A 13740-nucleotide genomic window follows, 5' to 3' on the forward strand; every position below is an offset into this window, starting at 1 on the left:
TTTATTTCATTCTTTTCATACATTTTAATTCTAGTGCCATCTTTCAGCAAGGTGTTGAACCTGAAAATTTTCCCTGCACATTTAATTCAAAGAGCAGATTGATACTATATTTCTCTCTGGGTGGAATTCCACTGCTCATCATGCTTTTAGATTTTACCACTAGATTTACATTTCTTGTCATGCCAGCTATCTCCTACCATTCCCTGTTGTTTGGGTCCTATTATAGATTCTTGCAAGATGTTCTCAATTACTGTTGCCTGAAACTTCATTCAGTGGTGCATCACAATTTCACTAGAGCTTTGTTTAAAAAAAGCTAAGCAGAAAATATTCAAATGACTGCCTGAAAATTAGTGTAGTGAGATAGACTGAGCTTACTCCCCGATCTTATGTTTTTCCTACAAAAAAAAAGGATGTACAAAAGCACTAAAAATATTTTAGTCTTGAGTTCTTCCAGTTGTTGCCAATAACTTTCAGCCATGAAGGTAAATTCTGCACGTTTGCCCTCTCATTCTGCTTTAAATTACTTTTGTAACCTCCTCAGCCTTAACTGAAATATGATTCAAAATGTGTGTTGTTGATACTTATTATATTATTGTACTATTTCATCCCCACAGCTGTGCAGTAATATAAAAAGCAAAATATAAAAGCAAGGACAGCATATTGGAATAGTATTATGGTATCTTAAGAATGGCACAGAAATCACACTTTCTAGGAAGAGGTCAGAATGGTTATCCAAGAAAGAGTGCTTGGATAGTAATGTTAAAAAACAAACAAAACAAAACAAAAAAAACACTGAGTAGAAAGTATAATTTTCCCAAAAAATAAATATAAGGGTTTAAAACTTTCTTAGGTGAACAAGAAAATAAACAATGTGTATAGAGTAACTAATAAATCTAATGTGTTAACTTTACACATTGCTGAAAGAGAAATAATGTCAAGAAAAAATAAGTAAAATTAAAAGAAACAAGTATATGAAATATTTACACACTTTCTCTGAAAGAAAAGAGGTAACGTGCCAGCTAGAACAGGGAATAGGTAAGGGATCTTATGTCTTCTGATTTGCCTTTCAGGATGTCTTACTATTTTCTGCTTAATATAAGGCAAGTTTTAGAGAATGCACATAATATTTAAAATGAATAAATGGAACAGAACTATTGCTTAAAATTGCAATTAGCTTGAAAAAATCATCATAATAATAATACCTTGAAGAACTCTGAGTTGTTTGAAGGCTGAAAAATTCCAGGCTGGTCAAATTCTCTGAAATGTCTAGAAGGATTATCTTCCTCTGTTAGATAGAGAATAATATAAATTTTGAATAAGGGATATCTCATAGCAAAACAATTGGTTCATATCCACAGCAGAAGGTGTATTTAACTGGAGATCGTATCAGTAGATTTTTTTCAAATATTGATGTCAAACTGGATGCTGAACTATTTGCAGCAAGAATCAAATAGAGAACAAGTAGGCTTTGCGAAAAGGCAATCTTAAAACAAAATATGATCTATTATCAGGATTATAGCAATTCAATCTATTTGGATTTACAGTACCATCTCTGTGGAAATAGGAACTGATCCAGTAAACAGGCCACATAATTCATCTGCAATGAAAGTATTTCACCTTGAAGAGCACTTTCTCCACTGGCTCTCACCAGAAAATCATTTTACATTAAAAAATTTCTGTGCTTTTTGCTCTAACTGGCAAATGAATTGTAAGCAGGCCCCTTTTTACCCCCTCAAATTACTACCTTACACTTCTGCAATCCTTCTAAAAGTATAGTTTAACATGGTTTTTTTTTCAGTAGCACCACAAGTTTAGACTGCCTATTCCCACTCTTCTATCACAGTCATATTTGCTGCCTGTGGTCAGCCTCTCTTGCTGTTTGAACCTATGAATTGAGAATTTGCATGTTATGAATTGAGCAAACCAACAAAACAAAACAAACAAAAAAAACCCCTGTTTTTTTCCAAGTTATTTCGTACTTGTGTCAGTACAATAGAAGAGAAGGTTTAAAGGCAGGAATGGTGTGATAAGGTAGGAGAGTGACTGGGATGCTTGCAGTATGTTTATGGCCTCAGCTCCTTACTAAAGATGCTACTATTTCTGTTCAAGGCTAAAGTTAATGTCTTCAGGTCATGGGCTTCTCCATGTATGGTGTTCAGATTGTTGAATATCCTAGCACAGAATCTAAGAACTGCAGCGAATCTCATTACATCTAAATACAAATGCTCACCCTTCTTTAGAATGCTAGGACAATATTTCAAAAATAAAAATAATGTCTAGGTTGGAACGATATTCCTTCAGTTGTTTGTTTTCTATGTAGAAAAGAAAGCAGACGGATGAAAAGAACTTCAGGGAAATTAATATTTCAAGCTAATGGCTTTTGATAGGCTTTAGTACAATATCCTAACTGATATCTAAATATTGCAGACTGGCTCTGCACAATATCCAGTACGAAATAGAAAGTACATGGAGACTAACCACTTGATATCAAGCACAGTTGATAACCAAGATTCTTCCTAACTTGCTTATTCTTTATAGAAAGAGTTTTTTGACTGGATAGAGTTTAATGGAGTAAGTTAAACTTTACAGACTTTGCCTAAGATTATCAGCAAATGGTTATTCTGGTAAAAGATTCCCCTCCCGTCAGTATAACTCACAGGAATGTTACAAGAGAAAGATGTTAAGTATCACCATTTTGCTTTCTTTATCAGAGATCTAGAAATGGCAGAGTTAGGGCATACTATGAATATTATAAACAAAGAACAAACTATATATATCTATATATATACAGTTACTGTATTTTTAAAGTACTTCAGAAGTTCAAAGTGTAAAATAATTTCTCAGACTAAAACTTATATTTCTTTAGCACACCATTAATAGAGTATAGTATCACTGTACATTCAGGCTGTAACCTTGTAAAAAATCCCCTGCCTCACCAAATTATGTTTGCAAATTAAGTAATTATATGCAATCTAAATGAACAAGCAATCAAATTCAGTTTTCTTTTTTTTCATATACTCCCAATCAAGTCTTTATATTTAAAAAACAAAAATTATAAATGGTGGTAAACACACAGATCTATATGCAAATTATGAATATATATCTATAGCTAGCTCACTTGTAGGGAAGACCTGAACTTCTAAAGTAACTATTGTTGAGGTTGCACTCTAAAGGTCTTTAAGTCATTATGACTTCAGAGCAGGCCCCTTTAATTTAGCTTCTCTTCTTTATCAATTGTTTCTATGGCATTTTGTTACCACAGCTTAAAAACATGTTGCTGTTTCAAAATACAAATGACATTTTTCACATATGAAAAACAGACTATTTAGCTTTTTTTTTTTTCAAAACTTGGAAAGACTCATGTTCTTTAAATTCATTTTCTCTTTTTTTTTTTTTTTTCCTTTTCCCTTGAAACAGGGGTGGAAATATATATAATTTTCACCTAACACTAATTTTGAACTAGATCTGTTAACTTAGTGGAGCAACACTCGGCACGGCTGACCACGCTGTGATTAATAAAACCTCATGTAATTCATCAGCAGTTGGACTGCAGCTTGCATGCTTGAGCTGCATGGTGTGACTGGCAGCGGGGCTGGGCTAGCTCAGCACCTGCTGGTTATCTAATTCTCCCAGCTGCGGGAGGACACGAGCCATCAGGGGCTGCTGAGGCTGTCACCTATGGTTCTGCCTTGTATCAAGCAATCGATGTGTCCGACTGGCAAATACCTTGCATTGTCTTTTACACAGATGAACTTGCCGCCACTTGACAGACTTTCAGCCTTTTACACCTATTAAAGAGGGAAACAATAATGCTGTCTTCTTCTCTCTAGGGTTTTCTGTATGCTACCTCTTACTGTGTCCTAAATGAATCAAGAAATCAATTTGCAGCCTCTCTGCCTCAGTTAAATCAAACTTATTCACAGTTTCTGCTGAGTAAAAAATATCCAGTGCTTCTCCACAGGTATCCACTGCCGCTTTGACAAGATACATCAGATCCTTGGCCAAACTCTCTATGACCAAAATGTTTCATTTTCCTATTTTTTTAGCTTTATTTATCCCACTTATATTACCTTTATTAGTACAATTTGTGTGAATTATTTCTACTCCTAGAATCAGTGCCTGCTAACCACAACTGCTAAATGAGGTGGAAAAATTAATTTTATTACCGGAAGAGCAAAACATAATAAGGAATAAAGCTTCTTTTTGTTGACAAATTGTGACTGGAAGATGAAAGATTACAGTGTTTGTTACACAGTCAGAGATGTTATAGGCCTGCTATTAACCGAAGAGTTTGTATGTTTTATTTCCATGCCTGCGAATGAGTACTGTTTATGACATGGTTTGTGTTTGTGTTTTGAGTAATACAAAGCCTGAGGCTCTCATGTTTTCTTGGGGTTCGATTTATCATTTTAAACATTGAAAGTTTGTGTTTTATCTGTATTTTATTCTATTTTAAGAAAGATAACTAAGATAAATAGTCCAAATCACCCTCTTTCTTTCCCTCTAGAGAAGATCTTGATAATTAACCTAAACCAATAAATTTTCTACTAGATATGTGCAATCAGGTCAGATGAACTACATTCTTTATATTATAACCATCTTCACAGAAATATTCTATTTTTGAGCAAGGGGGGGGGGTTGGGTTGTTTTTGTTTTTTCACTTCTGAAATCATGTTAGGAGTATAGCTCTCAGTTCCTGTCTCAGATATATTCTGCATTTTTGGTAGAGTTGGATGATTTCTGTTAAAGTAAATTACACCAGAACAAACATAATTTATAGATATATCATCTTAAAAAAATGTTTGGAATTCTGTAAAATTCTAGAAACAGTGATGTTGAAACATAAAATAAGTACTTTCTAGAAACAATTTTGTTTGTAGATAATGTTACTCTTGGATATAGTACCAGAGGAATCGATATTTCTTCACATTTTCCATTATATATATATAAAAAAAATTCTCCCAGAAACCTTTTCTCATGTATTTTTAATCCCTAATTTATCACAGATTATTATCAGAATATTTTCCCTCCAAGGGATTAGTATGATTTATGATTAGTATGATTATTATCATACTAATAGTGTCACACTACTACAATATCATACTATCATATGTACGTCATAGATACTATTTCATAGTATAAAAATAAAAGAAAAATGTTTTCTTGGTTATCAAAAAAGCAAAACTAAGTTTTCTATATTTATGCGCTTTATAATTCTCTGTGCTTTTGTCACGTATGTATTAAAACTCACATTTTTCATGCCTCATAAGTGAATACAATACTCCAGTAAGTTGCTTTTCAGTCTTTTAGTGATAATCAGTCCATCCTGCAATAGCTTTCTCTACATGAGCCTGTGAAAGGCTCATCTTACTTCCCCAGTTCAGGTGTAACGAACATTGTTCTAGCATAACCAACATTAAAATTAAAAAAAAAAAAAAGCCACACAATTCAACAATTCTAAACACAAAAATTGCAAATTCCTAGAAATCTCAAGTTGCTTTCTGTAAAATGCTACCAAAATTATGACACCAGAGTTTAGCTTCATATATCCTCTTGAAAAAGTATGCTTTTTTCCTCTTTTTGACGTTTATAATTAGTAACAGTCAAGTATAGTCTATCATTTTTATGATGCAACACTTTGTGCTGTGCTGCCTTGTTTGCTTTTGAAACAAAATGGACTGAATCAGGTTATAGTAACTCAGACTTAAGCAGTGCTGCTCCACTTGGAAATCAGCTTTTATTTTGGAAAAGCTACCTAGCAGAAAATAATACAGAAGAGCAAGGATTTATGACAACTTGCCTATTATTCACATCACTGAATTATTTACATTTCCAGTTTCTCTGATATATGTAAAAAACATTATTATAAATTTATATTTCAGGGCTTATCTGAATGATTCATACATTCTACATTACTTGTAGACAGTAAATTTGGGTAATATCTTTTCCTCTTGCCTTGCTGTAGGTAGTCAACCTAACTTTGTTATTCAATCCATACACTTCATATTCTTCAAACATATGCGGTATGTTTACAGAGAGGTAGGAGAATATGTGGAGAGGCCCTGAGATTTTTTGTATAAAAAGTTTTTGCTAATTAAAAATCAATTTGTTAACACTGGATTATTAAGAGCATGTAGATAGGCCTATGGGCAATTTTGATGATTGCAGTTGAAGAACTGACTTATTTGTCCTGTTGAAAACAGACATTTCAGCATCTGACCTGGGGTAAACACCTGCAGGTGACAGAACCCCCCGTTACATACAGCTTGCAGTACCACCATACGTTAGCTTATTGCATTGAGGTATTTCTTGAGGTATTTTCTACCTTCCCACATGCAGTCATCATGGCATGTGACACATGGCACGCGGCCCGGGCTGGGCCTGGCTGACAGCAGTGCCGGCGCACAGGCTGCGTTAGCCCGACAAGACGGGGAGCAGCCTGGGGACAAGCCCAGAGCGACACCTCCAGTGCAAACAGCCCCGTGGGGGCTACGGGAGCTGCGGACGGGAGAAACTTCCCGAAGGGCCCAGGGTAGGCGAGGGCGCCAGCGGCAGCTGGGAGCGGACGCTAAGGGGGTTCGACTGGGCAGGTCCCGGGGGGTGTCCCCGGCCCCAGCCCCGGCCCTGGCCTGGAGCTGAGGGGTCTGGGAATGCTGGGGAGAGGCACTGAGGGGTTTGGGGGGAGAGGGACTGCAGGGGTGTTTGTGGGGGAGACTGCAGGGATACCACCATCTTTCCTGCCATGGGATAGGGGAGTCACGTCATTCAAACAAATTGCATGTGGTTATGATTAAAATGTTTTGGTGACTGGGTCTGTTTAGTCTCCATGCAGTCAAATTGGTCTTAAACAATGACAGTCCTATCATCTAGATTCTGTTTTCCCTTAATCTTCAAGTGAAAGAAAAGCTTTTCTAAGATCATCACTTAAAAAAAAAAAAAAAAAAAAAAAAAGCTGAGTATTTGAGTAGAATATCACATGTAAAGCACCAGAAAATGGGTCTAATTTTAAAACATTAGCACACTTTTGAAAACGCACATATGAAAAGTTGAGCAATCAGCACAGTTTATCTTTATGTGACATTTCCAAATGCTATTTATATATTTCATGGGTCAGTCTTTTATGAAAATAGCTACGTACTCCAGCTATCTAATGATCTGGCATTTGAAACAAATTCAATTTATATGTTAAATTTGATGTTAGGGGAAAACCAATACACTTACTACATTTTTGTTATGTAAGGCTGGTTGTCATCTTAATTTGTCTGGAAACGTCTTTTTATTTTCCAAGGGCACATTGTGGGATATAAAGTAACATAAATCATTCTAGCTCATCTACCATTGGGAATTACTGTTAAGGGTAAATTTTGGCCTAGCAATATATATCACAGTGATACATAAAAAGTGCACCAACCATGCCCTCTATCTTCTCCGACAGCTATCTGCGTCTCATGGAGAAAGAGAGTGAGAGATCAGTATTTTGAAGATGGACAGGCAGTAATTGAAACTACCACTGTTTTCCAAACTGCTGGCAAAGGCAGGGGTTTTAGTCTGCATCGTGTTGGCACACATACTTCTCTTCTTCCATCCTCTCCCTCAAATTTCCTATGCACTCTGAGGGATGCCAGGAAGACTGGGAAATATGTTGTGAATGGATCTATAGTCAGAGCTCGCTTCCTGAGGTAGCACAACTGCTCAGTACCTCTTATCTGGGACTTAGGTGCTTTACCCTAAATCCATGCTCTAGAATTTGGATCCTTTACCAGTTCCTTTAACAGCACCTTCCTTTTAAAGGACATGCAAAAATGGAAACAATAATATTTTGTAAAAAGATAGGGAATGGTAAAAATTTGGGGGTCTTTAACTGACACCATTTCCTCTCTCCCTTAAGAAAAGTAGGACTGTGTGAGGAGACTAGCTATTTTCATTGCTTCTGATTTTGTGGAGAAAAGATACTGATTTTCACAAGCCTAGAAGACATCCTATGGCTGAAGCTATCTAATATCAAAACAGTTACAAAAAACTTAATCATCTTTCATCATTCAAAAGGGAACTCTCTCATTTTGTAGTTTTATGAGTAAAAAATCTTAGTTTCTCATAACATTTTTTAAAGATAACTCTGTTACCACTGAGATCACTGTTGAGAAATTTCAGTGAGAAAGGACCCAAATTAACTTTAAATAAACACATGTAAGGATAATTTTTTTAAAAAAGTCAGAGTTGGGAAAACCCCATTAAATTTAAATGGAATCCTGTCCCTTTTCCTTTTTATGCCTCCTTCTCAATGAATTAAATTCTGATTTAATTATGGAATTACTCTGTTGTAATTCTTTCTGCTGGAAAAATGTAATTTCACCACCAAGGCCTGAATAAAGGCTTCCACAATGATGAGGAACTCTTGGGCAACATGGCCTCTTTTTATGTTCTTCATCTGAAGGAAAGAAAAAGAAGGAATTTACACTGTATAGAGATAATTTCCCATTTCATATCAACTCCAATGTCATGAATAATACTCAAAAAACAAAGTTATGACTACTTCTAGTCTTTGTCCGTCTTCTCACAAATACATACAAATGAGTAAGGGCACTAGAAACCTTCTGTAGCAGTTTGCACATTGATACACCTCATGCCAGCGTATAACAAAGCATGACACTGTACAGGCGTGCATGTTTATGTGACTTTGCAATAGAATTTCCCAAAATATGCAGAGAATATTTAGAGTATTTTGGATTATATAAATTGTAACATGATGATAAGCCATGATTTTCTCTGCTTTATTTATGTGGTTTGTTGGCTGACTTATGGAAATATTGATGCTTCCAATCATCCAGAAATCAGAGATAAATGATTTAACAGAGATTCACATCTTTCATCTTTCTGACTTTTTCATGTAAGTTTAGTCACCATGAGTAAAACTCTCAGGAAATGGGTTCTGTTCACTTGTGACTACATCCAGTGAACAATGCTCCATTTAGAAAGTAATATATAATATAGCTCCCTTTCATACCTTCTGTTAAATTTCAATTCTGCTGTCTGATTTAACAATTTCAAATAGTTAAAGAGACAATAAGTAAATGAAATTTCCTGTGTAGAACCTTTTTTATCTTTTTTTTTTTTTGACCAGTTTTGTAAGATGGCTTTTATATAGAAGGATATCCTACTAAGACTTATGAACTGTGAGACATGAAAAATGTAACATTTTGCAATGTAAATTGTTCCTATCATCAATTATTCTACATGTCCTATTCACCATTCTGAAAAGTTTCTCTGCAGGGAAAGTACTGTATATGCAATGAAGAAAAGAGACTATCCATAGTCTGTTTTCCATTTGCCAAGCATTATCCCTTTTAACACCTTTTATTTAAAGAGAATGCAGCAATTGGCTACACCATAAAAGTACTGACAATGAATAGCCACAAATGTTCTTTATACTGCATGTGAATGAGGGCAGGACATTTAAAATTGCTATTCATGTTTAATGTAATTGCAAAAATAGAGTGTTAAACACAAAATTGTCAAGAAGAATGAAACTTCAAGAAGAACTTTAAATTTCTATTTCAAACCCATGCTATTTATCACTGACTGTCTTCTTAAATATGTGTAAAATACTGAAAAGTGTTGATTTTTCAGAGAGATTTTATCCTACCTAGATCCAAATCACAATAAATTCATCAAGTCAGTGCTCAGTCACACTGAATTCAATTATTCTTTTATTTCTATTTAATAATTTACTCTTGTAGGGTAGGTTTTGGCTTCCAACATGTCATAGCACCATGTAAAAGGTAAAAAAGGGAAACCTTAAAATGGCAAAAGTAAGTATAGTTCTCACTTTTTCTGATGTTTAGTTAGTATTTCTTAAGTTGCAATGTCTATCACACAAAGTTGGAAAAATGCCAATAGTGCCAATGCAAAAAAAGAGTGTCCTCAAATAATTAACATTGCATCAGAATATAGATAACTTATAGGCCTCCATGAAGATAATCTTAGCAATTTTATTTCAGACATTGCCATATTTTCAGTTGCAGTATTATATTTGCACACACTAGAACAATCTTTTACTGAGGTTTTAGTTTTTTTGAATTGAGTATTTTTGTGCTGTTTATCTGAATGATTCCTATGTTATTGTCGCAAAAAGAGGACTACATAACGTTAGGTCAGTGGCCTGTGAGTGCGAGATCCTCATTTAACATCACCTTCCATATGCAAGGTCTCTGCTATGTCTGTGTCCATGATGAAAATCCTAGGAGCAATGCCTTTTGCAAACACTGTTAACAACTGCAGCTTGTTAGCATAGTAATTCTTTTTATACTACAGGCCATTTGAATGCAAACAGGAGACCTGGATGTGTTCATCCAAAGCATGCTTATGTTCCCAGTTTCGTCCCAGGAAGACTTATTCACACTGCTCAGTCCTCATTAACTGCCTCTATAAAACATATGTATCTTGCCTGCTTGACAGCACCTGGCATAACTGCTTCCACAATACTCAGGGCTGTTGTAGTCAGAACAGATGACTACAGTCCATAGTCTCTGGCCTCTAAAATAATTCATCTTCAGAAACAAGTATTTTGTGGGGTAAACAGGTTGAAGGGATGGATAAGAAAGACCTTTCCTTACGTCTTTCTTCCGTTTAGCATCTTATAGGTGCAAGAGCACTTAGTGCTTGAACGTACTTGAAATACTGAGAAAACTAAGGGATAGTTGTGGTACCTGCTTTACTGCCTATGGTAGAAATCAAAACTTTTGGTGACTGCAATGTGAGTAAAATATGACTAATATTTTTCAGCTGCAACAGAATTAACACTGTAATTCTGGATTACCTATTGTATTGTTAGAGCCGTTGGCAAAGCCACCTATTTTCAATTAAACCGATTCTAAAAAAAAAACCAGCTAAATCTTCCTGATTAGAGTTAAATAAGAAGCTTCCAGGAGTATTTATAGCCAAACTGATACAAAGGCTACAAAATGAAAATTTCAGCCCAAAGAGTTATAATGTATCAAACCAACTAAACCAGAGGGCTACAATGAAAAGTAACAGGTAGCCTAAACTGTGGACATCATTAAAAATCTGCCTATATACCATATCACATACTGTCTTATTATTTTAATATCAAGATGTACTGGAATTGGATAATATTTCCCTCTTTGGTTAGTAATTTTCAACCATTTCTGAGACAAAGATAAAGTATTTTGAGTTTGTTGTGAAATATTTTACATTATAGCAGGTCTGAATATAAAATTTGCATTAGAACTTCAAAAATTAACTAATATTAGGTCCATTAGTTACATTAGTTACATTAGTTACATTTTTTTTTCTAAGTGTGCTGCTTTCTGTAGATTTGTAATTTTGTTCTTCAATTTTAAGTGAGTTTTCTCAGAGTATTTTGAGGGCAAATCCATCTTTCTTCTCATCTTTTACTTAAAAATGATTCCAAGAACAGACTTTCATTGTCTGTTAGTAGTTATTCTGTTACATTTTTTAGTCCGTGAAAAAGTCTGAACTCCAGACACAGCTCTCTATCCATTTTATGTAAATACTTGGTCTAATACTTCTTGCAGAGAACTGCGGAATGTTGAAATGTATCAATATAACTTTTACAACTGAGTCCACAGTTTTGGCGGGGGGGTTTTATACAAGTATAAATTATAAGTAGATTATCTAGAATGCATTTGTGACCACAACTGAATTTAAATTACTATCTATCATAAAATAGTGATATAGTCCAAAAGCCATATTATTCCTAGAGGTTTCATACCAAGATAATTTGTAAAACTGAACAAACTGATGGACATTTTGAATTTTAATGACTAGTCAACAGTTTTTTAAACATCTCTGGCTATAGTCTAGTGTTTTAATCTTGAAAATAGTCTAAGCAGAGAGTTTGAACATGAAAAATAAATTGTAGCTGTACCCCCTAGTAGCAAGCTTAGAGAAGAAGCATGCAAAAAATATTTTGATAGTTTACTGCACTATTGTTTGAACATCCTGCTCATTAACTATTTGTCATTTTACACTTGTTATCCAATAAAAGCAAAGTGTGTGTGTGTGTGTGTGTGTGTGTGTGTGTGTGTGAGTGTCAGTGTGAGATATGAAAAACATTTCAGTTACCAGATATGGGATTTTAAAGTGAAATGGGAACAGAAATGTGCATGTAAAGCTAAAACAAAAAAAATCATTTCTAAGTGTTTCTGTAAGACAGCAGGCGACTTTTCAGTCATCTTGATGTCAGCCTCAGAAATGGTGAGCCCATTTTAATGACAGCCACTTAGGTGAGTGTAGATGATACCTTCACAAATAATCTGTTAGAGATGGGGGTCTTGCAGGAACAGATAGATAATCATCATGAAAATTTTAATGTACAAGGTGTAATGTACAAAAACCAGGTCTAGTAATGATTTCATCTGGTAAATCCAACTTAGTAAGTTAGATTTCCACAGCTGTAGAAGTTAGATTCTGAGGAGAAGACAAAAGTAGTTTTCTCCCTCTAGAGGTTTTGGGTGGCTTCTAGTTTTGTCTTTGCCTTTCTTGGAATTTAGACTAGAGACAACTAGCTAAATATTTTAAATTTAGTTGGTGAAGATAATGAAGAAAAAAAGATCAAGATCTTACCTGTGTAACTCCAGGGCCTTCAAGGTTTAAAGAAATTAGTAGCTTAAAATTCAGATTAAACATCTGATGAAGAGAAGAAGTAAGCAGTTCTTTACTTCACAGATCCTTAGAAAGCTTTAGGAGTTACAGCTTCCTGCCAGAGTAAGTCACTTCTGCTTTTAGTTTTGAAAACTCACAGTATGACGCTGCTTACTGCATGCTATTTTGGGTGCCCTGAGTAAAACTATGAACACAGGCACTTTTGTGCAAAACATCATAAGGCCTCTCTGATGTTCATTCAGAGTTCAGAATTAAAATGCAGAAGGCTCTAGCAAGCAAAATACAAGCTAATTTTCTTTTTCCTTGTGGAAAAATAAAGTACTCCCTGGCAAGTAACCAAGGTGGTAAGAAGGTAATTCATCTTGTGTGAGAGTATTTTGCAAGTGAAAGGGACATGCCTATGTTTAGAGATTAGTCAGGGAAACAAGTGATCAATTTAGAGTAGTCACAAAAGTTAGTAAAAGAAGAGAGTTTCTACAGTCTTTCCCCCCCACACAGCCTTATTTTTCTGAGTAATTTCATTTCAAGAATCTGAAAAAAAAATTAAAAAAAAATCCAAGGTATAATTTTATGTCCTTCCTTATGTATTTTGACAACCTTATGAAATAAATTATTTTTCTTGCAACTGTCTAATAAAGTTAATCTTTGTCCACTAACTAGAGTTATTATTTTTAATCAACTAAAAAAGATAATAACACAATCTTCAGTAAAGAAAAAAAATGAAAACTCCCCTCAAAATCTTGTGTAAAAAATCATGCAACATGTTATAACTTTTTTGTAGAAATTAAGTTTTATGTTAAGTCAATTTAGGAATTTTCACCAATAATTCAAATATTGATTAGAAAGAAATTAAGGTTCTTTGGGGAATGTTTAAGAGCTGTAGATTACAGTAACACTTCTGTAATGATTACGAATGGCTTACATTTGTGGTCTAATAATTTAGTTCTTAGGGCTACACAAGTATTAAATCCAACCAAAAAAACCCCCAAACAAACAAACAAGCAAAAACCACCCTCATCTATGGGAAGTCTTAAATGTTAAACCAACAAACATTATATTTTGTTATACTTAAGTATTCTGTTAATGATAAACTAG

The 13740-nt window shown here is 34.6% G+C and overlaps 1 long non-coding RNA gene across 1 annotated transcript in view; it reads right to left on the bottom strand.

Annotated features, from left to right (window-relative positions):
- LOC106484205 (uncharacterized) overlaps positions 1-12694 on the bottom strand; it is a 27969-nt gene extending 15275 nt beyond the window's left edge. Inside the window, exons 1-2 of the long non-coding RNA XR_001292536.1 lie at positions 12607-12694; positions 1203-1285 (exon numbers count right to left, since the gene is read on the bottom strand). This is a non-coding gene — a long non-coding RNA (uncharacterized lncRNA). The remainder of the gene's footprint in view (positions 1-1202; positions 1286-12606) is intronic.
- Positions 12695-13740: the final 1046 nt, after the last annotated feature.

This window comes from Apteryx mantelli, chromosome 2, assembly GCF_036417845.1.
Source record: "Apteryx mantelli isolate bAptMan1 chromosome 2, bAptMan1.hap1, whole genome shotgun sequence".
Lineage (NCBI taxonomy): Eukaryota > Metazoa > Chordata > Aves > Apterygiformes > Apterygidae > Apteryx > Apteryx mantelli.